An 8,735-nucleotide genomic window follows, 5' to 3' on the forward strand; every position below is an offset into this window, starting at 1 on the left:
GAGCATATAAGTTCATTTATACCATAAATATTAACATAAACCATAAATATGACTCAAAACTGACTCGAAAGAGCTCCCCAAGTTATGGAAATATTCATTTTCATATCCCTAGCTTGATGCTACACATGATTAACGCACCTATCTAGAAAGCTTACGACCTACGGAATCCGCCAATATCACCAAAACCACTGTCAGACAAAGCCTCAGGAAGATATCAACCACATTCCAGCCAAAAAACTGAAATATGACTTACTTATGGATGAACAATACTTGCTTGGTGTGCTTTGGTGCATTTGCTTGAGCAGAGCCCCTCTGTTGTGGAACCAGAGGCGTTCAACGTCCAGGAAGAAAGTTAGAGCATTTTGGCTCTCAGCGGATCTAAACCTACGGTACACGAAATGTGCACTAAATTAATTACTGAACATATTTAACTTCACTTAATCAAAGTCAAACTTTGCAGAGATACTATTAACACATATAGTGATATTATATGTGTCTTTTCCTCACGTCTTCAATGGCAAATTAAGAAGTTTATGTTCATACCACTCCGTAGGCTGTTTAAGTTATAGAATATTATTAAAGACAGGAGCAGGTGAGTCGCTTAATGCTGCATATTAATGCTTCACGTCTGGAGTTATGCGACCGCTGCATTAAATTAGATCTGATGAGACTCGACCGTCCACGCACACTTAATAATGCAGTCACTCTGCCACTTGGACAGGGAGGTCATGTGTACAGATTGTAAAGCCCTCCGAGGCAAACTTGTATTTGTGATGTTGGGATATATAAAATAAAAATGAACTGAACTTGAGAGTGGCTGGGTGAGGTGGGGGTGCAGAGGTTTTTTAAGTGAGACGGGGGGGGGGGGGGGGGGTTGTCCATTTGTACAAACCGTAGAATCTGTCATGTGTCGGCTCGCGTTTCCTTCGCCGCGGCGTGGAGGTGGTTGTGACAGCCGAGACTTTCTCTCCTTCATCCACGCTGCAAATGACATTACGGAAATTGTGTTTGAAGGCCGGGGGGAATGCTGGGAAACCAAGGGGGTCACGGGGGTCGGGGGGGGGGGGGGGGGGGGGGGGGGCATAGAATAAACAACAGAATAAACAATACACAACAGAATAAACAATAAAAAACAGAATAAAAAACTGAATAAACAATAGAATAAAATACAGAATAAACTACATAATAAACAATAGAATAATTTACAGAACACACAACAGAATAAACTACAAAATAAACAATAGAATACACAATAGAATAAACTACAGAATAAACTACAGAATAAAAACCTGAATAAACAATAGAATAAAATACAGAATAAACTACATAATAAACAATAGAATAAATCACAGAATACACAATAGAATAAACTACAGCATAAACTACAAAATAAACAATATAATAAACAACTGAATAAAAACCAGAATAAACAACAGACAGACTTCATGCCTCAGAAAACTAATTGAAAATGGAATAATAGCTAGTTTATTTTTGTAGTTAAACTCCCTGCACATCCCTTCACACTTCATATTTAAATACATGTCACTTTAACATTACACTTTAAGACACACACTTACACAACACTTGTTTACTTTACTGTTATCTGTTTGTCTGAGCACTTTATTTTATAATCTAATATCTATTGCACTGTTGTTGTTGATTGTCTCCTCTACATCTAATGTTATGCACCTTCCGCCAAGAAACATTCCTCATTGGTGTAAACACACCTGGCGAATAAAGGGTTGTGATTCTGATGTGAAAGTGTTTAAATCGTTCCAGGATGACACAATTAGCAGCAGGGTGTTTGTTCTATCCCGCCTCACCTGGGAGCTGCAGGCATCACGCAGGAATGGTCTAATATGTGCTGCTCCGTCTCTCGGGGGCTTCCTCACACTGATAAATATTTCAGCAGTGGAAATGAACTGCTCTCTCAGGGGAGCGATCCCGGGCTGATCGCCCCGGCCTGTTTAAAGCCCGGGTACAGGTGAGGGTCAACCTGGGCCAGGACCACCACCAGGTCTACACACTCCACTAACAAGGACCAGGGGAGCTGCAGGACCAAAGCTCCATAAAGCACAATTACACACTGAAAAAGAAAGGATTCTGCTTTCTCATATGTGTGTGATCCTTTTTTTACAGCTCAATCAATCTTTAATGAGCCATTGAATATTAACTGGATCTGTAGGGAGCTGAGTGTCAACTCCCATGAGCCTGAGATGAGTCCTGAGGTTCAGCAGACAGGAAGGTGAGGGAAGAAGAAGAAGGAGGAGGAAGAGGAGGAGGAGGAGGAGGAGGAGAAGATGGAGGAGAAGAGGAAGGAGGAGAAGGAGGAGATGGAGGAGAAGAGGAAGGAGGAGAAGGAGGAGGAGAAGGTGGAGGAGGAGGAGAAGAAAGAGGAGAAGAAAAAGAAGGAGGAGAAGGAGAAGAGGAGGAGGCGGAGGAGGAGAAAAAGAAGGAGAATAAGGAGGAGGAGAAGAACAGGAGGAAGAGGAGGAAGAAGAAGGATAATGAGAAGGAGAAGAAGAAGTAGAAGGAAGAGGAGGAGGAGGAAGAGAAGAAGAAGAAGAAGAAGAAGAAGAAGAAGAAGAAGAAGAAGAAGAAGAAGAAGAAGAAGAAGAAGAAGAGAGGTTGGGGCGGTTTATGGGGTTTATATGCAAAAAGTGGTTATAGTCAATTACAATTACAATCATTCACCGCGGGAAGGACAGCCGGGTGGTTGTGGCGTCGCGGCCCCCCCTGGAGCCCCTGGAGCCCCTGGAGCCCCTGGAGCCCCTGGAGCCACGACCGTCCTGCATCACAATGGAGGAGCCGGACCAACACACACACACACACACACACACACATCTTTAAAATAAAGTTCAGATAAATCTGTAAAACATGACGATCCAGTGATGGCGGATTCATTGATTCACACTCTTGTCCCACAACAACAGAACCCTTTTGTCTGGTCCTCCGTGCAGACCCCCCCCAAATCCTCCTCCACCACGGCCCCCCGGACCCTGCAGCAGGACCCGGGTAGCTCCCGGGGACTCTGACCCCTCCTGCCGGGACGACCTCTTTGTCGCCGCGCTGCCCGCCAACTGATTAATGGACGTAGTCTCGTGATCAAGAGGGCCTCGGACGAGGTCCTGATCTCTGCCGTCTGAGGGCTACAGATGGACCCGGCGGACTGAGACGGATTAGGGCCTTGATGCTGACCCCCCCTGTGGAGGGACCTCTGGGGGTGGAGCAGCAGGCCGTAACGGGAACCCCTCTCACACCTTTTAAAAGAGAACATGTTTATGGCTACTTAGAGGAAATTGATTTGATTGAGCCAGAAACGCGTGTGTGAACACCGCTGGCACTTTTATTGGCTATTTGTCTCTTAAGTCACAGCTGGAGTAAATTTATACCCACGTTGGAGGTTTGTGTGTGTGTGTGTGTTTAAGAGAGTAAATATTAATATGTGTGTGCGTGCGTGTCAGAGCAGGTCGTGATAAGCGATGCACTGAAGGTGCACTTTAACTCGGTGTCAATCATTAAGTACCCGCCCTAATGACTAAGAGCGCATAATGGAGCCCTGGAAAGGGAATAAAACAACAAGATTTGTTGCCGCGCATTAATTCTCCGAATTGATGTCAACAGGCAGCTAGTTTCACCCCCGCTGGTGTTTTCCTGCTCATGCATCTTGACTCTTATTAAGCGACAAGCGTCTGAACATGAGTTCCAGCCTCGTGATTTCATCGGGCCGCCGAGAGCTTTCAGGGAATTCACACATCTTTAGCTCACGGTGTAGAAGTGAGTTAACGGTCACGAGAGAGAAAGAATCAGTCAAATAACTTCACTCAGTCAGTGCTGCTTTAGCTGAATAATAATAATAATGCACTGCACCCAGAATGCCGTGGGTGAGTCCATGCAAGGCAGTGTGGGAGTTGAGGTCAAACAACCACAGGGCTTCCATCATCAAAATAAAATCGAAATGAAAAGTGAAAAATTGCATTTTCACTCGTTAGTCACTTGCTAACGTAAGTCGGCAGTGAAGGCGGCTGGATTGCGAAAACAACATTGTGAGGCTTGGATGGACCAATCACCTTCCAGTGAGGAACTGCTGGCAGCTACGCGTGGAGTAGGGGGCGTGGCTTAGTTGGCGTTGGCGTTGGCGTTGGCGTAGATCCTGCAATAGCGTCAAAACTGGAGAGCGTTTCTTTTTCAAAAGAGACACTGGAGGTTTTATACCACGGAAAAGAGGTTTTCGCTCTTCTCCCCGACTGGTTTTCGGCAAGAGTTTGATTGACAGATGGTTCAACCAATCACCTGTCCAGTATTTTTATTTTTTAAGCGCCTGCCCCTCGTTTTTGCAAACATTTTCCAATGACGACTATTTGGTGGGTCGAGTTACAGGAAGTAATCTGAAGACACTGTGCACATCAGGAGTGTGCACGTCAGGAGTGTGCACGTCAGGAGTGTGCACGGAGTTGCTTCGTGCATTGGTGTGAGTGTGTTGCATCCCATCCCCTCCTCTCTCGTCTCACTCCATCTCTGCTCTCCTTATTTATTTTGTACAAAGAGTGATGTTCTGTTCTTGGCTGGAGGCCAGAAGAGATGAATCTATATTCCACAATAACAACACAAATGAATATATGAGACAAGCGGGAAATATATCGTGTGAATTATCTTGCATCCCTCAGATCATATTTTACATCATGTTGGGAGGTCTGAGCCTCCAGACTGGGAACCACTGCTTTACGCAACAGTTCATGGGAACTAGAGGTGAAGATCAATAATGATCCTTATGGTTGTTTGATTATAGCAGCTGGTCTAGAATTATTATTGTTCTGCCACCGACCCAATAAATGATTTAAACTTATTTGAACAACTCTAAATGTTCTCCTTTTACTTTGTTATAGTATTTTATAGGGTTTGTTTATTCATACAAACACAAAATTCAAATGATTAGAGAATAAAAGATTGTATTTTTATTGATTGAAACAAATCTTGTCATTAGAAGTTTGAATGATGTGTTAAAGAGTTATTGTAAACAGCTCATAATTCATCTCTAATATATATTTTATATTCATGTGAAAGCACCAGGATGTATTCTAGTTTATTATCAACACAGCCAATACTCATTTTCACTGAGCAGAGCCTGAACGCATCATAACGTACCTGAAGTGAACCTCCGCTGGTTCTCTGTTAGCGGTGCTGCTAACATTACTAGCTCTCCTCCTGTTGGTTCTCCGTTAGCGGTGCTGCTAACATTACTAGCTCTCCTGTTGGTTCTCCGTTAGCGGTGCTGCTAACATTACTAGCTCTCCTCCTGTTGGTTCTCCGTTAGCGGTGCTGCTAACGTTACTAGCTCTCCTCCTGTTGGTTCTCTGTTAGCGGTACTGCTAACATTACTAGCTCTCCTCCTGTTAGTTCTTCGTTAGCGGTGCAGCTAACATTACTAGCTCTCCTCCTGTTGGTTCTCCGTTAGCGGTGCTGCTAACGTTACTAGCTCTCCTCCTGTTGGTTCTCCGTTAGCGGTGCTGCTAACATTGCTAGCTCTCTTCCTGTTAGTTCTTCGTTAGCGGTGCAGCTAACATTACTAGCTCTCTTCCTGTTGGTTCTCTGTTAGCGGTGCTGCTAACCGTACTAGTTCTCCTCCTGTTGTTTCTCTGTTAGCGGTGCAGCTAACATTACTAGCTCTCTTCCTGTTGGTTCTCTGTTAGCGGTGCTGCTAACCGTACTAGTTCTCCTCCTGTTGGTTCTCTGTTAGCGGTGCTGCTAACGGTACTAGTTCTCCTCCTGTTGGTCTAAACATTGATTGGTTGTTCACAAAGTCACATGATCAGAGACTAGAGAAACATCAATGATGTCATGATCACTACTGATCACATGATCACATGTTCTACTGGATGCTGGAGGATAACTTTATTTACTCTGTGATGATAAACTGTGTCATTGATCCGTGAGGGGTCAGAACTGATCAGGGATCAATAACAGTCTGTTGCATCAGAACCATTTGTTTGCTGTTTATTGATCATTTGATCATTTATTAGTCCACGTTTTCTCCCATTGTCGATCCGCCTGGAAAGGAGCCGGCGGTTCATCTCAACCATGAGATGAAGATGAAGATGAAGATGAAGGGAGGAGCTCTGCCTCAGACAGACCAACACAAGGCGAGGACAGAAAAACATGATTCATGCAAATTGAAGGATCTTATCGATTGGTAATTGATTTACTTTGATGCATTTAATCTTAATGCAGTCGCGGCTCTGAGGCGATGCGACTGCATTAAGACAAACCAGATTCATCCGGCCATCGCTCTCTCTCTCACCCATCCATCAGCCTCATCGCATCACGCCGACAGCGCCAACACGTGTGTGTGTAGGTGTGTGTCTGTGTGTGTGAGAGCGTGTGTGTGTGTAGGTTTGTGTCTGTGTGTGTGTAGGTTTGTGTCTGTGTGTGTGTAGGTGTGTGTGTTTGTATGTGTGTTTGTGTGTGTTTGTATGTGTGTAGATTTGTGTCTGTGTGTGTGTAGGTGCGTGTTTGTATGTGTGTAGATTTGTGTCTGTGTGTGTGTAGGTGTGTGTCTGTGTGTGTGTAGGTTTGTGTCTGTGTGTGTAGGTGTGTGTGTTTGTATGTGTGTTTGTGTGTGTGTCTTTGTGTGTGTAGGTGTGTGTCTGTGTGTGTGAGAGTGTGTGTGTGTGTAGGTTTGTGTCTGTGTGTGTGTAGGTGTAGGTGTGTGTGTTTGTATGTGTGTTTGTGTGTGTGTGTCTGTGTGTGTATAGGTGTAGGTGTGTGTGTTTGTATGTGTGTGTGTGTCAGTGTGTGTGTAGGTTTGTGTCTGTGCGTGTGTGTAGGTGTGTGTGTCTGTGTGTGTGTTTGTATGTGCGTGTGTGTTTGTAGGTGTGTGTTTGTGTGTGTGTGTGTTTGTATGTGCGTGTAGGTATGTGTGTGTTTGTATGTGTGTGTGTGTGTGTGTGTTTGTAGGTGTGTGTTTGTAGGTGTGTGTTTGTATGTGTGTGTGTGTGTGTTTGTAGGTGTGTGTTTGTAGGTGTGTGTTTGTATGTGTGTGTGTGTGTTTGTAGGTGTGTGTTTGTAGGTGTGTGTTTGTATGTGCGTGTAGGTATGTGTGTGTTTGTATGTCTGTGTGTGTGTCTGTTTGTGTTTGTGTCCACATGTGTGTTGGTAGGTGTGTGTGTGTGTAGGTGTGTGTGTGTGTTTATATGTGTGTAGGTCTTTGTGTGTGTGTGTCTATAAGAGTGTGTGTGAGTGTGTTTAATCTGCACCGTACGGATCTCTGCAACTCAAACATTATTATTAATTTTTTTAACTAAGGGATGTGACCCAACAACCAGAGACGGTCTCACGTCTCTTCATCTCTTCTTCTCTTCTTCTCTTCTTCTCTTCTTCTCTTCATCTCTTCATCTCTTCTTCTCTTCATCTCTTCTTCTCTTCTTCTCTTCATCTCTTCTTCTCTTCTTCTCTTCTTCTCTTCATCTCTTCATCTCTTCTTCTCTTCTTCTCTTCATCTCTTCTTCTCTTCTTCTCTTCATCTCTTCTTCTCTTCTTCTCTTCATCTCTTCATCTCTTCTTCTCTTCTTCTCTTCATCTCTTCTTCTCTTCTTCTCTTCATCTCTTCTTCTCTTCATCTCTTCTTCTCTTCTTCTCTTCATCTCTTTATCTCTTCATCTCTTCATCTCTTCTTCTCTTCTTCTCTTCTTCTCTTCATCTCTTTATCTCTTCATCTCTTCTTCTCTTCATCTCTTCTTCTCTTCATCTCTTCATCTCTTCTTCTCTTCATCTCTTCTTCTCTTCATCTCTTCTTCTCTTCATCTCTTCTTCTCTTCTTCTCTTCATCTCTTCTTCTCTTCTTCTCTTCATCTCTTCTTCTCTTCATCTCTTCTTCTCTTCTTCTCTTCATCTCTTCATCTCTTCATCTCTTCTTCTCTTCTTCTCTTCATCTCTTCTTCTCTTCTTCTCTTCATCTCTTCATCTCTTCTTCTCTTCATCTCTTTATCTCTTCATCTCTTCTTCTCTTCTTCTCTTCTTCTCTTCTTCTCTTCATCTATTCTTCTCTTCTTCTCTTTATCTCTTCTTCTCTTTATCTCTTCTTCTCTTCTTCTCTTCATCTCTTCTTCTCTTCTTCTCTTCATCTCTTCATCTCTTCTTCTCTTCTTCTCTTCATCTCTTCATCTCTTCTTCTCTTCATCTCTTCTTCTCTTCATCTCTTCATCTCTTCTTCTCTTCATCTCTTCTTCTCTTCATCTCTTCATCTCTTCTTCTCTTCTTCTCTTCTTCTCTTCATCTCTTCATCTCTTCTTCTCTTCATCTCTTCTTCTCTTCTTCTCTTCATCTCTTCTTCTCTTCTTCTCTTCTTCTCTTCATCTCTTCATCTCTTCTTCTCTTCATCTCTTCTTCTCTTCATCTCTTCATCTCTTCTTCTCTTCTTCTCTTCTTCTCTTCATCTCTTCTTCTCTTCTTCTCTTCTTCTGTCATTTCCTCCACGTCGTATTGATCCTCTCATCCTTCTGTAAAAAGGGTTCACAGAAGCCGGCGTCCATCTCGGTGATGGAGCGTGTTTGTGTTTATGTCTGCGCCGAAAATCTATTTAAGCCACAGAGTGTATGTTAATGGTGTGTGTGTGTGTGTGTGTGTGTGTGTGTGTGTGTGTGTGTGTGTGTGTGTGTGAGAGAGAGAGAGAGAGTTATTTGGCCGCCCCCGGGGGAGAACAGGGCTCCTGCTCCTCTCTCTTAGGTAATGGAGGCAAT

This window comes from Taurulus bubalis, assembly GCF_910589615.1.
Source record: "Taurulus bubalis genome assembly, chromosome: 11".
Classification (NCBI taxonomy): domain Eukaryota; kingdom Metazoa; phylum Chordata; class Actinopteri; order Perciformes; family Cottidae; genus Taurulus; species Taurulus bubalis.